General features: G+C 41.3%; 1 long non-coding RNA gene across 1 annotated transcript in view; it reads left to right on the forward strand.

Annotated features, from left to right (window-relative positions):
* The first annotated feature begins 17,490 nt into the window (after positions 1–17,490).
* LOC104987974 overlaps positions 17,491–18,093 on the forward strand; it is a 73,089-nt gene continuing 72,486 nt past the window's right edge. The window contains exon 1 of the long non-coding RNA XR_825190.1: positions 17,491–17,616. This is a non-coding gene — a long non-coding RNA (uncharacterized LOC104987974). The remainder of the gene's footprint in view (positions 17,617–18,093) is intronic.

The raw sequence follows: 18,093 nt of genomic DNA on the forward strand, positions 1-18,093 counted from the left end.
GAAGAATTGATGCTTTTGAACTGTGGTGTTGGAGAAGACTCTTGAGAGTCCCTTGAACTGCAAGGAGATCCAACCAGTCCATCCTAAAGGAGATCAGTCCTGAGTGTTCACTGAAAGGACTGATGTTGAAGCTGAAACTCCAATACTTTGGCCACCTGATGTGAAGAGCTGACTCATTTGAAAAGACCCTGATGCTGGGGAAGATTGAAGGCGGGAGAAGTGGACGACAGAGGATGAGATGGTTGGATGGCATCACCAACTCAATGGACATGAGTTTTCTCCCGGGTAAACTCCAGGAGTTGGTGACGGACAGGGAGGCCTGGCATGCTGCAGTCCCTGAGGGTCGCAAAGAGTTGGACACGACTGAGCGACTGAACTGAACTGAAACTACTGAATGAGTGGACTCTTAGTGGTGGATTGGATTGAGAAAAACAACCAAGCGTTGTTTTTTTTTTAAAAACACCAGACAAATGCTTAATTCCATAGAATGTTTAAAACTAATCCTTTGTGACTTTTTCTCCTTTACTCCAATTATCTTTACTTACTTTATAAATACTGTTTCCCTCCAAACTATTACAGCAGTTTTTGAATATGTTTGTGATTTGGCTTTTTAAATTTTTAGAATTTGTCCCTTTCTATTTTCCTCTGTGTTTCCCTTTTTGTCCATAAAACAAGGCTGCTTACTAGGGCTCCCAAACCCCATGAAATTTTAAGAATTTGTATGTTTATATGTGGATGCATTTTTTTGCCCCCAAAGGAGAACCTATATCCTCAAAAGTCTGTGACTTTCCCACTCTCCTAACATGATCTTATTGCCCTAGATTTTAAGTCATGAGGAGCAGAAAAATCTTTTGATTTTTATGGGTGGAAATGGGCTGGCTTTGGAGTTGCCAAACCTGAGTTAAAACTTGCCATATATTTTCCAACTGTTAAATTTCCTATTCCATGAAATGTGGGTAATAAGTTTCTTTTAGGAAATAATTTAAATAATGTATGTAAAGTATCTGGCACCCAACAGGCACTGAATGATGATCAGTATCTGATCAATACATTAAAGTACTTTTGCGGTTCCACATTACACTTCATAATGCTGTTATTAAGAGTAATAACAGCAGTGATAATTCTCATTTCCTAAGCATGACTATCATGCTGAAGCTCTACTAATAATAATCGACTCAAGTTCTGTGGATTATTACTTGTAGAACTCTCCCACAATTCAAGGTTACTGAATTTGGGACACTTGAGATAAAGTAGAGTCTTTGGAATCCACCATTAGGTGGCCAAATAGTATATAAGCATCCACAGTCTTGATTTCTGTCTGGTTATCTTCAGGCTCTAAGTATGAGAAGCTTTCCTTCATAAGGGAAGAGGAAGTATATTTTAATCTCTCAAAGTTTAAATGGTTAATAATGTGTTATTCCAGAGACATTTCCCAAGCAGCCTCTTTATGTAAATCCCCAGGCGAGGTTCCCACCCATCCTGTATAAGCTATTGGGATAGAAATTTTTCCAAGTCAGAACTCAGTCATTGGTTTGAATTCTGGTTCCTACAACTTAATTGTTTTAAAATTTCAGTCAAGTGACTTAAAGTCCTTAAGGTTTAGTTTCTTTGTTTGTAAGATGGAGGATAGTAATAGTATTTCCTTCATTGGTTTGTTGAGAATTTAATGAGTTAAATTGTTTAAAGTCTTTAGTACCTAGCTTAAATAAATGCCATAAATAGATATGTAAATATTACCTGGGGTTGTGATTAGAGCTTGCTTGGTAGCTGTTTTGTTACTGACCACTGACGGATTTCCTAAAGAGTTTAAAGGATGTTTCACATGAAAAAGCAAAAAGACAGAAAGCAAACCAAAAAACCTCTCAAGGAGTAATGAAACATCTACATAAATAGGATGTAGGAAAAAACTGGGTAATAAAGTTTATCAGATTTATTCAGTTTAAGTCTAGCTTTTGATCTACAAATGCAGAAGTTACTCCATGATGCCAGTGAGTTACTGCTGGCAGGTTGTTATTTATTTGGACCACCCTCACATGTAGTGTTTATATGAACTGAAGGTCAGCTTAACAATGCCTGAGAATCTAAGAAAGTTAGCTTGTTCTCCATCTTCTCCATCTTCTTCAGTCTTGGAAGAAAATGCAACCCAACAGTTAAGAACATAGGCCTTGAGTTTCGAAATATTGAGTCATGTATACCCTGCACTTAGAATAGTGCCTGGCTCATAGTAAGTGCTTCATAGGGTTAGGTGGTTTTCTACTTCTTATACCTCATGGAGGCTGGTTGTGATGTTGTCTCACCATGGAAATAATATATATATTGACCATTTATTGTATGCATTGGGTGCAGCTCTAAGCACTTTTCATGGCTTTATTCTCACTAATGCTCACAATGACCCTATGAAATAGTTTCTATGATTAGATACATTTTATTATAAGGAAATCAACACGCAGAAAGATTAAGTAGCTTGTTTAGTTACATAGTAAGTAAGTGGCTAAAGCCAGACACTCTGACTCCAGCGTCCCTGTGCTGTTTTCTACTCCATGCTGTCTCGGCCTGGATTGAATCAGTGATGTTAAGGGACAGCTTATTTAGCTTTCCTTTGATAACAATGACTGCCATTGTTCCTATTTGAGTATCTTGGAGTTAACTGGAGGTAAAAATCACAGGGAGTCAGAATATCTAGTTCCTAGTTCTTGACTGATCACTCACCAACCCTGGGACTTCAGGAATGTCCTGAGCCTTCACTGCTTTTCAGTTTCCTTAACAAGAATCTGCCTATTTGTTTCCCAAAGCCTGTGATATTGTCCTTCATCAGCAGAGTAGAGTCCTAGTAGTCTGGACTTGCAAGCTAAAGATAAACTTAAAATATTTGCAGTTCAGTTCTGCTGAAATGCCTGGTTGAGAGAAATGGATTTGGGAATAGAGCTATTCAACCACCTTCCTGGGAACGCCTAGATCTGTGTCTGGGTCAGGTCACACTATTGGTAGCTTGTACCCTTAGATTAGCTTAGCTTCTTTAAAGAATCACCTTAATTAGGTTCATTACTACAACTCACAAATGAGAGAAAGATGTGGGAAGTTTGTTCCTAGAAAGTGCCCAGCATGTGCTGGAGACAGTGCAAGTGTGTGATATTTTGATTGGGAACACCATGGAAAGAGTCTGTACCTTCATGGAGCTGTTTATTAAATAGCAGATCTAGACTTTGAGGTGTAGGATATAATGCTGTATAGTAATAAATAAGACTGGAGCAGTTAAGAGCATGTAGGAGGAACTTTAAGGAAGGTGTCCCAGAGGAAGTGAGATACAAGCTGTAACCTGACTTCTGAGTTGAAGGTAGCCAGAAAAACACAGAAACATGTTCAAGGCAGAGAATAGCATTATTGTGAAGTCTGGAGGAAGAATGAACACGGTGAATTCTAACAACTTAGAGAACTCTAGAACATCTGCAAAAGAACTCCAGGACTGAGAGTGGTGAGAAATATGGCTAGAAGAGGTGAGCAGGGCTACTCACACAGAATCTCAAGTCTAGTGAAGGACTTTCCCATAAAATATTGTTAAAAGCTTTACTATATCACTTAAATATGCATTATATAAAACTCTGCAGAGGAAATTTCCGCTAGAACTTTGTTTCAAGAAGAATCTTGCTGTTCTTGACATCTAATAACTTATTTTTCTGGAGTCACATTGCTAGTGGAGTATCTAGACCAGTGTCTTTACCTTCTACACCTTATTTTAGGAATATCAGTCACTTTTGTTACAACTATCATTATGATTTATTTCCTCCTTTGCCATAACAAGAAATATGTAACAATCTGTATTTCTCTCTCATTCTGGTTACTTGGAGAAGGAAATGGCAACCCAGTCCAGTATCCTTGCCTGGAAAATCCCATGCACAGAGGAGCCTGGCAGGCTGCAGTCAATGGTGTTGCTAAGCTAAATTTGGTGGCTTAATTAACAGTGGATCCAGGTTATGTGAGGCCTTAGTTAGTATAATTTTGAAGGTGTTTTCTTTAAGAAAAACAACACAAAATTTAGGTAAGAAAAAATATTTGTTTAGATAAGAAAAGAAATTGCAAACAAATTTCAGATTTTAAAGAGTTGACAAAATCTGGAAAAACAATGCTTTTTACTAACTGCCTGACCTCTATTATAGCATCCATACATTTGAAGCCCAATTTATCCTCTCCTCTCCTCACATGTTGCCAGGCCAGCTTCCAAGACATGTTCATATCACAATATTTTTTCTGGTCTGACACCTTTAGGTCACATGTAGAATGAGTAGGAATTGAGAGTTAGGCGTGAGAAGAAGGGATATTCTTGGAAATCATTCCAAAAAGAGAACATTTTAACTACATATAAAAGTTTACTGTAGATCACATAAAATATGTAACACTAAACCCAAACTAAATGTCTCCTACCTCAGCTTCTCAAAATGTCCAGGGCTATTCCAATGCCATTTGAATTTAGGAGAAGCGTGTTGAAGGGACTATGGGAATGGGAAGATACAGCAGTCTCAACCACTTGTAGGCAACTGACTCAGCCTCTGACCCTGTACTGAGCCTGTGAATGTCCTTTATGTCTACCATCTAATGTTACTAACCTTATTACTATTTTTTTTTGGAGTTTTTTCTTTCTTTTTTTTGGTACTTTTAAAATTGAAGTATAGCTAATTTACAATGCTGTGTTAGTTTTAAGTGTGCAGCAAAATGATTCAGTTATATATACAGATTCTTTTCCAAATTCTTTTATATTATTGTTACAAGATAGTATAGTTCACTGTGCTATACAGTAGGTCTTTGCTGTTTACCTATTTTATATATAGTAGTGTGTATATGTTAATCCCAAACTCCTAATTTATCTCCCCCTTCATTTTTACTATTTCATGCTATGAACTGTATAAAATAGTGTCTGAGAGGAGATAGATATAAAAATTTTAATTAATAAAATAAAATAGTAACAATAAACCCTAATGCCTAATTATCATTTCCTTATAGTAATAGCACCTTGAAATATATAACAATAAATAACTTCATTGACTGCATGCTGGGCCCTGGGCTAAGTTCTCTAGATGATTTATCTTATTGAATATTGACACACACCCTAGGCAGTAGGCACTATGATCCATCCACCAATATTTTACTGTTGAAAACATGAAATGTTAATGAAGTTTAAGAGCTTGCCAAAGGCTAAGTGGTAGAATGGGGAGTTGAATCCAGGTCTGCCTGCAGTTAACTATTTCCTTTTAAATAGTGTAGACACATGTGTATGTTTTCACGAGTGGTTTCAGGACACTGGGACCAAGTTTCTTTTTTAAAAAAATATTTATTTATTTGGCAGCATTGGGTTTTAGTTGCAGCATGTGGAAACTGTTCTGTCACATGGGACCTTCTGTTGTGGTGCATGGACTCTCTATCTGTGGTGTTGGTCCACTGCAGGTGGGATCTTCGCTCCCCAACCAGGGATTGAACCTATGCCCCCTGCATTGCAAGGCATATTCTTAACCACTGGACCACCAAGGAAGTCCCCCAACTTTCTATAAAAGGCTTTTTTTTTTTTTTTGTAAAAATAAAGTGGGATGTGAACTTATATAAAATGGGTTTGTGAAGTTTCAATTCCAAATACTAACATGAATTATGATTATTTTAAAGTTCAGTTGCATGGAATGTAAAAGAAAAATAAGTTTTGCTTTTCTTGAAAGCAGGAAGCTGTCTCTTGGTATTTAGAATATAGTGCATACTGGGCAAGATGAATCAACTTCTAAATAAACAGTTAGAGCAGACTGGATAATTGAGTAAGTGGAAGCTTGTTGAGTCTATCACCTCATTTCTTACCAGACATCATCTAATCATTTTTTTCAGAAATGCTAGCATTCACACTACGCTTCTACACTGAGATGATACACACATTTCAAGCACCTCTTCCTCAATGGTCTCATATACATGGGACGCAGCCCTCTGTTTATGGCTTTTGTGTTATATGGGTTCCCTTTCCTACCTGCCACCACCGACCTTCAGCTCTGTATTCAGAGGCAGTGGGTCTCATAAACCTACCTTTGGGATGCTAGACCAATGTGAACTTGTATTCCGAGTTTCTACCACCCATTTTGTTCAGCCTGAGATGTAGGGTTAGAGTTGTATACTTTGGATATGTTGTCTTTTCCTTGTAACTCTGAATGGTAGATATTAATACTAGTAGATATTTAATATCTAATGGAACTTGGGGTGATTAATGAACAGAATCTGAGGCTACCCAGAGCATGAGTTTGCACCACTATCTGTTGCCTCGACTTTCCAGTTGCTACAATATCATTGTCACAAGGCTAGGCAAAAGTCTGCACTGTGCTGTGCTGTACTTAGTCGCTCAGTCATGTCCGACTCTTTGTGATCCCATGGACTATAGCCCGCCAGGCTCCTCTGTCCATGAGGATTCTCCAGGCAAGAGTACTGGAGTGGGTTGCCATGCCCTCCTCCAAGGGATCTTCTAAACCCAGGAATTGAACCAGGGTCTCCTGCATTGCAGGAGATTCTTTATCAGCTGAGCTACCAGGGAACATCAGCACAAGGGCTACCCTTTGACTGGAGCCATCAGCATGAGTAAGTCAAAGTGTTGACCCCAGGGGATTTCTCTCTGTTTCTGGCCTGGGGTCCATCTTGGTTCTTCTGCTTTCCTTTGATGACAAGATCATTCTGGGCTCACCAGCAATTCAATACTTGCCTTATCTATAAGAAATGCAGGAATCCAGCCTAACTGAGTGTTCAAAAGGTAATTGGAAAAGATTGGTTTTTAAACAAATGGATATTTTTATTTCGTTGTGTTTTTAAAAAGGTTTTTCTCATAGATTTTCCTTTATTGGAAAAGCTTCCTGAAGAGAGACAGTAATATAAAAGGGATACCATATATGTTCAGTTTTTTAATAAACTAGTTTCTGAAAGAGTAAAAGATTCCACTCTGAAGGAAAAGTTTCTCCAAATCGTAGAATCTCAGAGGCAGAAGCAACCTTCAGTTCAGTTTGGTTACTCAGTCATGTCCAACTCTTTGCGACCGCATGAACCACAGCATGCCAGGCCTCCCTGTCCACCACCAACTCCCAGAGTTCACTCAAACCCATGTCCATTGAGTCGGAGATGCCATCCAGCCATCTCATCCTTTGTCATCCCCCTCTCCTCCTGCCCTCAATCTTCCCCAGCATCAGGGTCTTTTCAAATGAGTCAGCTCTTCACATCAGGTGGCCAAAGTACTGGAGTTTCAGTTTCAACATCAGTCCTTCCAGTGAACACCCAGGACTGATCTCCTTTAGGATGGACTGGTTGGATCTCCTTGCAGTCCAAGGGACTCTTAAGCATCTTCTCCAACACCACAGTTCAAAAGCATCAATCTGTTTGGCGCTCAGCCTTCTTCACAGTCCAACTCTCACATCTAGGTTGGTCATAACTTTCCTTCCAAGGAGTAAGCGTCTTTTAATTTCATGGCTGCAATCACCATCTGCAGTGATTTTGGAGCCCCTAAAAACAAAGTCAGCCACTGTTTCCACTGTTTCCCCATCTCTTTGCCATGAAGTGATGGGACTGGATGCCATGATCTTAGTTTTCTGAATGTTGAGCTTTAAGCCAACTTTTTCACTCTCCTCTTTCCTTTTGTCAAGAGGCTCTTTGGTTCTTCTTCATTTTCTGCCCTTAAGGGTGGTGTCATCTGCATATCTGAGGTTATTGCTATTTCTCCCAGCAATCTTGATTCCAGCTTGCGCTTCTTCCAGCATCATCTAAAGGGATGTATCCCTGTCCTAGTCTCACAGACCCCAAACCTTGGGGTCATCCTTGACTCTTCCCCATTCCTCAGAAAATCCCAGCAGCTCTATCTGCAGAATCGATCCAGAATCAGACCACTTTGAACCTGTTCTGTTCACTCTTGCTGAGTCTTACCACCTTAGTGGTCTCTCTGCTTCTTCTTGGCTCCTTTTTAGTTTTTTTCTCAAATTAGCAGCCAGAGTGATATGTTAAATATATATTTAAATATATGTAAATCAGATCATGAACTTCTTCCAATGGACTCAGCTCAGCCTGTGCCCTATGAGTCTGAACCCATCTCTCTGATAGCCTTCTCCTCCTACTTTGTCTCCCTCCTCGTCTCAGGCCACTCTGGCCTTCTTAATTTATCTTATTCATGCCAGGTATGCTTCTGCCTCAGGGCCTTTGCTGTGGCCTTTGCCTAGGACACTCTTACCCAGAGTCTCCATGGCTTACTCCCGTGTGTCCTATAGGTCTTCACTCGAATTTCGCCATCTCAGTGAGGTAAAACTGTAGCTCTGTCATCCTTGCTAATCCTCTCTCCTGCTTTTTTTTTCTTGATTGTACTCATCATCAATTAACGTATGTTTTCCTAACAATTTTTGCCTATCTTCCTCTTTTGCAGTAAAGGCAAGGAATTTTATGTATTTTGTACATCAAATAATGATAATGGGAGAGGCAGTGAGCCAGAGGGAGAGAGTGTGCAAGAAGGCAGAGAGCCAGAGGACTTGAAAGAGGGAGAGATGGAGACACACCCACATGCATACACACACACACACACACACACACACACACACACACACACAAGTCAGGGAGACAGAAAGGATAGACAGGAAAGAAGCCTCAGAGGACAGAGACAGTCCTAACTGGATTCATGCCTCCAACCATTCCCTAATTCAAAGACCCTCCAACCCACTTCACTGCTGTCAGGATTAATTTCGCCCAAACCAGTTCCGGTCCCTTATCCGGTTTCTTTGGGAGGTACAGGACAAAATGTAAACTCCCTAATTTGGCATAAAGTCACCATCTGCCTCTTCTTGTTTTTCCTAACGCGCCACTGAAATTATTTCCTAACATCCTGATACTCTTGCCATATTGTTTTATTTCCCCTCCCCAGACTCTTCAGATCTTTCTAAATATTTGTCCATCTGCACTTGTGGTTTTCTGAGCCTAGAATTCTCTCTTTACTTCTTCCACTTAGAAAGCTCTGTATTTTTTCAGAGCCAGCTCAAAAATACCCTTCTTTGTGCCACTTCCTCCTTCACTCCCTGCAGAGTCAGCTTTTCCTTTGAGTCCTTGTCTAAGTAGCAGCATTTACAGCAGCATCTGAGTGACCTACTCATCTTGGTATCATTGTGTCTCTAGTGGGCTAGCGCAGTACCAGGGCCTAGTAGGTGCTCAAAATGTGTTGGCTGAATGAATGAAGTCCAATTGCGGAGGTTTAACTGAACTGGACTCTTGTGATAAGTAATTCTGGGTAGTATAAAGTAGGGGACCATATTGACATAGCTGCTCATACGAAATGAGTTAGGCTATTGCTTACTAAAGCCTTCTCTTGTGGCAATAAATAGTGAGTCTAAATTAAGACTCATTAAGTAAAAATGTGCAACGGCAGTTTTTACTGGCAAGATTCTTACCAATTTTGCTTTCTTTTCCAAAATCTATAGCAATTATGCATTTTAATTCATTAAGTTATTCAGTAAATATTTATCAAGTCCATATTCTGAGTCAGGTACCATTCTAGCATCTGGAGACACTGAAGTAAACAAAACAAATAGCCCTATCATCAGAAAGCTTATGGGCTGATGGGGGGAGACAGATCTTAAACAAATATTCACAAATAATTTGTTCATTACAATTGTAATGATAGGCAATGCTATACATATTAGTAGTTCTAAAAAGCACAGTAATTCCTAGTATTAATATTTATGGAGTTCTAATATGCAAGTCACCATTGTGTGTTCTAACATGTTGAATTTGATTACCTTTCTTAGCCTTGTCTGTTTTGTTTTCATATAAGGAAGCTCTGGCACAGAATTATGAAAGAATGGAGTCACAAACCAGGAAGAGCAGAATTTGTGTTTAAACTACTGTGCCATACTGCTGTCTAATGAAACCCAGGCATGAGGTCAGGGTCAATTCACACGTTTCCTTCTGCCTGTGCAACACCAAGACTGAGAAGGTGCTTTAAAATGGGGCAGATGGTAGCACAGAATCCCAGACTGGGAATACCTTGGTCTGGCTGGCTTCTATTTGTAGATCCCACATTCGTCTGTGTGTAACCTTGTGTGTGTGTGTGTGTATGTGTGTGTATGCGTGCGGGAGCTAAGTCACTGCAGTTGTGTCTGCCTTTCTTCGAACTCATGGACTATATCCCACCAGGCAGGCTTCTCTGTCCATGGGATTTCCCAGGTAAGAATCCTGGAGTGAGTAGGCATTCCCTTCTCCAGGGGATCTTCCTGACTCAGGGACTGAACCTGTGTCTCCTGCAGCTCCTGGATTGGCAGATGGATTCTTTACCACTGAGCCATCTGGGAAGCCCTTGTGTAACCTTGAGCAAGTTTTAACCTTCTGGTGTTCAGTGTTTTATTTTTAAAATTTTAATGTATGTGTTTGACTTAGTTGTTCTTTAAGGAGCTTTCAGTTTTGAAATTCAAGTGTCACCTCCTCAGGGAGCTCTCCTTAACCGCCCCATAGTCTCTCCTTCCTCTTTCTTCCCTTACCCTGTTTTAGCTTTCATCACAGGGCTTATCATTACTTGAAGTCATATCACAGATTTGGTGTTCCCTTTACTGTTGTTTTTGCAGTGCCTAAAACAGTGCTTAGTGCGTGGTGTTCACTTGGATCTTTGTTGGACAAACATGCTTTCTAGCAAACTGAGATGGATGACCACCCTCAGCACCTGCACAGGATCTTTCACAAAAATATGTACTTGATGCTAAAATTTTTAAAACTGCAAAAAGGAGACAAATGCTACATGTTCGACACCCACATGTTTCATAAACTTATCTTGGAAGTAGCTGGCTTGGCATACTTGGCTTTAGGATAGGTATAAAAGTAAGCCTCAGAGATCCAGGACAGAGGGACAGTCTCAGGGTTTCTGACTTTCTGTCTTCCATTTTTTTTTCCCCCAAGCTTGCAACCTGTAGTGATGCTGTAGCTTCATCTTATGGCACTTAGCTTTCCTTGCTTCATGGAAGTAGCATAGCCCTGTGCGTTTGTGCGCGGTTGCTCAGTCACTCAGTCGTGACTGACTCTGTGACGGCATGAACTGTAGCCCGCCAGGCTCATATTAAAATAATGTCCAACCTGTGCTAGACACATATCTCCAGGACTAACTTGTTTATGTCAGTTTTTCTAAACACATCTTTAAAATAACAGCCCCCTCCCCACTACATTTCTAGTTTGTGAATAAATTAGAATGTAAATCCTGGTTCAGTCTGGAAAGCCCACAGTCATTTCCTTCACTGTGCTCACACAGCTTATCTTTAAGTCATTATCAAACTGGTGGTTATGTGGGGGTCTGTTGGCAGAAAAGTGCTGAGACCTGTGAAAGATGAAAGTGCAGGGAGAGAGCTGAAGGCATCAGCAAAAGATATGATGACAGGCAACTTTGTAATGATTACTTCTCAAAACTGGGAATTTTGTTTCTAGCGTCTGGTTCTGTGGAGTGTGGTTGCAGGTATTCCCACCTCCCTCCAGTCTCCAGTGTTTATGGAAGAAAGGAACTGTCTAAACCAGTCGATTCTAAAGGAGATCAGTCCTGGGTATTCTTTGGAAGGAATGATGCTAAAGCTGAAACTCCAGTACTTTGGCCACCTCATGCGAAGAACTGACTCATTGGAAAAGACTGATGCTGGGAGGGATTGGGGGCAGGAGGAAAAGGGGACGACAGAGGATGAGATGGTTGGATGGCATCACCAACTCGATGGACATGAGTCTGAGTAAACTCCGGGAGTTGGTGATGGACAGGGAGGCCTGATGTGCTGCAACTCATGGGGTCTCAAAGAGTCGGACACGACTGAGCAACTTCGCTTTCTTTCTTTCTTTCTGTGTGAGCAGTTTTGGATGGAAGCTGAACACTCCTAGGAATTCAGAGCTTTCTTTCATGTGTTTGACAGTTACTTTCCCAAAGAAAGTATTTTCAAGTTCTGAAAAATTCAGACTGTGAGTCTGGGTCAGTTTGAATATTTGCCTCCACTCATACAATACCACATACTGGTAGTATTTGAATGATTAATAGGCTGTCTGAGTAATGAATGTAGGCTGTCTGAGTAATCACTGAAATTGTAGGCAGAATTTTATGAATATTCAGTTCAGTTCAATAACTCAGTTGTGTCCGACTCTTTGTGACCCCATAGACTGTAGCATGCCAGGCTTCCCTGTCCATCACCAACTCTTGGAGTTTGCTCAAACTCTTGTCCTTTGAGTTGGTGATGCCATCCAACCATCTCATCTCTGTCATCCTCTTCTCCTCCTGCTTTCAATCTTTCCCAGCATCAGGGTCTTTTCAGTTCTTCATATCAGGTGGCCTAAGTATTGGAGCTTCAGCTTCAGCATCAGTCCTTCCAATGAATATTAAGGACTGATTTCTTTTAGGATTGACTAGTTTGATCTCCTTGCAGTCCAATAGACTCTCAAAGAGTCTTCATTTCACAGCTTTCATTACATTCTCAAATGAATGCTTGAATGCTGTGGAGAGTCTAGTCTGTGTGAGAGCCGAGGGGAAATTTGAAGGCTTGTATTTTTAACCTCTGATGCAAATAAAGTTTGAAAAAAGACATTATAGTTCTGGGCACGAGACCCCTTGCCTATAAATGCAAAGACTGAATTAAGTCAGTGTTTTTCTAAACTTTGTTCACGTATATAGTCATTTATGTACAATTGCCTTTGTAATTGTTGCTGTATCCTACCCTAATCTGTCCGTGCTAAGTCATTTCAGTCATGTCTTAGACATTTCTGTCTAAGTCATTCAGTTTCTTTGCTACCCCATGGACTGTAGCCTGCCAGATTCCTCTGTCCATGGGATTCTCCAGGCAAGAATACTGAAGTGGGTTGTCATGCCCTTCTCCAGGGGATCGTCCCTACCCAGGGATCGAACTTGCATCTTTTATGTCTCCTGCATTGGCAGGTGGGTTCTTTACCACTAGTGCCACCAATCTGTACTATTTTTAATTTAAAATTTTTTAACACTTAAAAAGTCATGTAAAGAAACAAATGTGAGTCAGTAGTTCAACTGAGGTAGGTGATAATGGAGCCTATTATACAAAATTTATCTTAAAAGAAACTTCATTTTTGCATCTATAAATGAAAAATCATCATCACTTGATGTAAATACATTTATTCATGTGCTACATAAAAATTATTGTCTTGGGCTTCCCTGGTGGCTCAAATGGTAAAGAGTCTGCCTGCAATGTGTGAGACCCAGGTTTGATCCCTGGTTCAGGAAGATCCCTTGGAGAAGGGTATGGCAATTTAATCCAGTATTCTTGCCTGAAATTGCCATTGACAGAGGAGCCTCATGGGCTACAGTCCATGGAGTCTTAAAGAATTGGACACGACTGAGCGACTAATACTTTCAGTTTCGCTTCTTTACACTGATGCCAGGCATGCCACATGTAAGACACATTGGTGTAATGCCAGGTGTTGGTGTAATGGGTCCATTGTGTTTACCATTCCAGATTTATTCCCAACCCTTCTCCACTCAGAAGGGCCTAGAAGACCCTTCCTTGACTTAAGGCATTGTGGAGAGCTCTGTGGTTTTATCCTCTGTAGGGCAGATATGATGGCTTCCCTGGTGACTCAATGGTAAAATACCTGCCTCCCATTTGGGAGCCGCAGGAGGCATGAATTCAATCCCTGGGGTGGGAGATGCCCTGGATAAGGGTATGGCAATCCACTCCAGTATTCTTGCCTGGAAAATCCCATGGACAGAGGAACCTGGCGGACTACAGTCCATGGGGTTGCAAAGAGTTGGACACAACTGAATGACTTAGCAGTAGCAGGAGCAGGGCAGGTATAATGATGGAGGTTGCTGCTTTGGAATATCAATGGGAAATATAGGATTCTGAAATAATAGAGGCCAAGTCTCTCAGAGACAAGGAGGGTGCAATTACCACACTAAGTCACAGGATGGCATGGTAGTCAGGATGCTTTGACCAGCAGGGATATGTTGTGGTGACTAAAAGATCATCAGTCTCTAGAAAACAATCTATGGACATCCTGTTAAGGTGCTGCTTGGCATAAAAAGGTAAGTTTCTAGGTTCACTGAGCCTAACTCAAGTCACCACAGTAGAATTCACATTCCCTTACCTACTTCCCAGACCTGGATCCCCTTATCTGAGGGGAGACAAGGTCTCTGTGAGAAAGACCGTGTATGTATATTATGGAAGTTTCCCTAGGTCTTCTCTGGAGAGACTAGAAGCAGTTTACTATGGTAACTGTATAGAGTGGAGTGGGGGAAGAGAAATACCCAGGCTTTCTGGAAGTTATTAGACAGTGGTTCTGAACCTGAAAAGCCTAACAGTTTGCCAATTAAAGCTTTGGAAATCAGACGAGAGACAGAATTGGTCCACATCCATCTAATAGTGGGTGGGGGGGTGGTGTTCAATGACTCTATCTTGTGGTTACTTTCCCAGACCCAGAATGTATAGTCAGAGGAGATATGCCTAGTGATTGACAGAATTCCAGTGGAATTCATCTATAATGGTAGGACAGGCCAAGTGGAAGGAAGCTCCTAGATCTGTATTGCTTCCTCCAATCCCCTTGACAAGATGGTAAGACCTGTAGGGAGAATGATAGCAATTAGTATCACCACTGAAGGCTTGAGAGATAAAGGGAAGTGAAGATGACCTACCACATCCCCATTTAACTCAATTGTTTGGCTGATGCAAATGCTACATGGATTATGGGGACACAGTGGATTATTGCAAAATCAATCAGGTGGTGATACCAGTTGTAGCTTGAGTTCTAGATGTGGTAGCTTTATTGGAATGAATTAGTATAGCCCATGGCATGTCATATGTGGTTATTGATCTGGCAGATGCTTTCTTTCTATTCCAATCAGTAAGAAAAATCAGAAACAATTTGCTTTTAAAGGGCAGGGACAATAAAGACTTAAACTGTCTTGCCCCAGGACTGTGTCACCTCTCTTGTAATCCATCATAAAATAGTCCTGAGCGTCCTTGATCATCTTCAAATCCCATTTGAAACCATGCTAGTCCATTCCATTGAAAACACAATGCCACAAGTTTTGATTAGCATGAAGAATCAAGCCAGAAGGTGGAAGATAAATACTGGAAAAGTTTATGGGGCTCCTGCCATTTCTAGAGGCCTAGGAGCATGGGACATGTCAAGATAGCTAAAGCAAAATGCAAGTTGAGGCAGCTTGCACCACTGGGCAAGATGAGAGAAGCACAATGCTTTGTTTTTTGTGTGTGTGTGTGTTTTAAGGACAACATATACTACATAGTGTATGGCTTGAAAGGTGGCCAGTTTTGAGTGGGACTTAGGTCAAGAAAGAAAATTAAAATACTTCTTTGAGCCCCTTTTTTTTGGGGGGGGGGCAAGAATACTGGAGTTCTTTGCCATTCCCTTCTCCAGGAGATCTTCCGACCCAGGGATTGAACTCCGGTCTCCTGCATTGTAGGCAGATGCTTTACTGTCTGAGCCATCAGGGAAATAGTCCCTTGGACTGCAAGAAGATCCAACCAGTCCATCCTAAAGGAGATCAGTCCTGGGTGTTCATTGGAAAGACTGATGCTAAAGCTGAAACTCCAATACTTTGGCCACCTCATGCGAAGAGTTGACTCACTGGAAAAGACCCTGATGCTGGGAGGGATTGGGGGCAGGAGGAGGGGGTGACAGGATGAGGTGGCTGGATGGCATCACTGACCTGATGGACATGAGTTTGAGTAAACTCTGGGAGTTGGTGATGGACGGGGAGGCCTTGCGTGCTGTGATTCATGGGGTCGCAAAGAGTCGGACACGACTGAGTGAACTGCACTAGGTCAAGAAAGGGGTACATACAGTAGCATAAGCTTCTGTGTCACGTGTGCATTATGACATATGACTCAGGGGCCCATGGAAGTATCTGAGGCTTTATGGGACCTCTGCAAAGCCCTGACAGGAGAATAAGAGCGTGGAACCTTAGGATTTTCTTTGTGAAAAGAAGTTCTTGCCTTGCTCCTGGACCCTAATAGACCCAATGTGCTGACCTGGGGATGCCAAGTGATTATGCTATTTGAGTTACTCATCCTGAATTAGGCGGTTTATGATCCGTTGAACCATAAAACAGTATAAACAGAAGTAATCCATCAAAAATGAAAATAATCAGGTTTTAGCAGATTCGAAGGCCTCAAGTAATTTGTGCAAGCAACAGGTTCAGACTTTCATATACTTCCTCTTTATAACTTGATGCCTTTCCCTCAATCCATACATCTGGTTTCATGGGGAGTTCTGTATGACTAGAATAAGCAGATATCCAGGTTTGCCCTAGGTAGTACTGGTTTATACCTGTTGTCTGCATTATTCATCATTCATGACACCACTTTTCATTGTCAAAAGTGTCCTAATTTGGAGAATCAATTATGACTAACGTATATATGATCAATTAATGGATAGGAAGGAGTGTGTGCCTGGTTTATGGATTTTTGTACTCTAGCATCAGCTGGAAGTGTACAGTAAATACTGCACAAGCCCACTGAGTAGACAGAACTCCAAATAGTATATCTGGTGTCTCTTATGTGTGGAAGGACAAATGGTTTGAGATATAGATCAATACCAACTCAGGGTCAACACCAGACTGGTCAGCTGCTCAAGGAGTCAGAAATAACAAAACTGGACAATTACTAATAAGGATGTCTAGAAGGCAGGCTACTTAAATGTTTTAGAATGGGCTATAGTAGGAAGATATTTATTTCTTAGGTAAATGTCCAGTGGAGGGGAGTCATAGTGGAGGAAATTCTCAGTAATTAAGATGGCTCCTCCTGTGGGGTATATTGAACCCACCTTGGTGTTTGCTCATGGACTGGTGCTTAAAGTGACCATGGTGGTATGGTATCAAAAACCTGGTATCCCCCTTGTCAAAGTTGATCTAACTATTAACACAATTAAGTGCCCACCTGCCAATAGCAGAGACCAACTTTGAGCCTGTTATATGACAGTATTTATCAGGGAAACCAGCATATGTGATCTTGTAAATGCTTGCTCTGAATTCCAAAGAAGGACAAAAGGGGTAGGTATGGAGTGTGAATGGAAAAGCACAGTTTCATCAGATCATGGGAATATTCCATTTACCCACTATTACTGAAGCTGTTTTGTTAGGTTCTCCTTATGAAAAGGATCAGTAGGAAAAGAAGGAAACTACTATGATGTGGCAATTTTGTTTGTGGACTTTATTTCATTTGGTTCTCACAGCAACCCTGTGGGGTGAGTTGCACTCTGACTCCCTTAGGGACAGGAAAACACAGGAGCAGAGAGACAAAGTCTCACTTTCAAAGACTCATAGATAATAGATGTGATGTCAAGGTTTGAACTCATACCTGTCTTTAATGGCATTGGTTTCTAGGAGACTGGAATGCTAAGGTTGGTCTCAGTGGGTGTCTGCTGGCTACCATGGCTGTCATTCTCTTATCCTTGCACTTTTGCCAGAGCCACTATGGGACACAAACTGAATTTTTATCCCCTGCATCTCTCCTTCAGCTTCAACCCATGGAGTGGGGGTGAGCCTAGCTCACCTGAAGAGAGGGAGGAAATAAGAGCTCTGCCTGAAGAGAGGGAGGAAATAAGAAGTGGCTGCATGGTCCTGTTAAGGCTCTTGAAATAGCCCAGGTGAGGAGGCATCTCAGGGCTCTTTTCCTTGGCTTATTCTCCAAAATCTCCACAAGAGATGGAGGGGAATCTGAGTTGCACAGACTCTGAGGCCTGGTCTGGGCATCTTGAGAGGAAATGGAGAGAATGAGGGAGTAGGCTACTTTTTAGGGGTAAGGTGACTTTTCAGATCTGGCCTTGGAACCTCTTGATTTACAGAAGTAGCCCTGGCTGATACAACCCTAGCTTTGTTGACAAGTACTGATCATTATCTGGGTTCCCTTTTTCCACATTATGTTTCACAGAAATGAGCTAATTCTCACATGATGCCCACATGACTCTTGGGTTTCTTCCTCTCGGAGGCCCCGTTCTGCAGATGCTTTCAATACTGTTCTGAGAAAACTTGTGTGATTCCCTCCCAGCCCCTCGCATACTCCTAACCTTAGCCTGAGGATGCCCTAATCTCTGTGGTTCCGGGTACTCTGTACTTGATCTTGT

This window comes from Bison bison, unplaced genomic scaffold (assembly GCF_000754665.1).
Source record: "Bison bison bison isolate TAMUID 2011002044 unplaced genomic scaffold, Bison_UMD1.0 scf7180017864110, whole genome shotgun sequence".
Classification (NCBI taxonomy): Eukaryota; Metazoa; Chordata; class Mammalia; order Artiodactyla; family Bovidae; genus Bison; species Bison bison.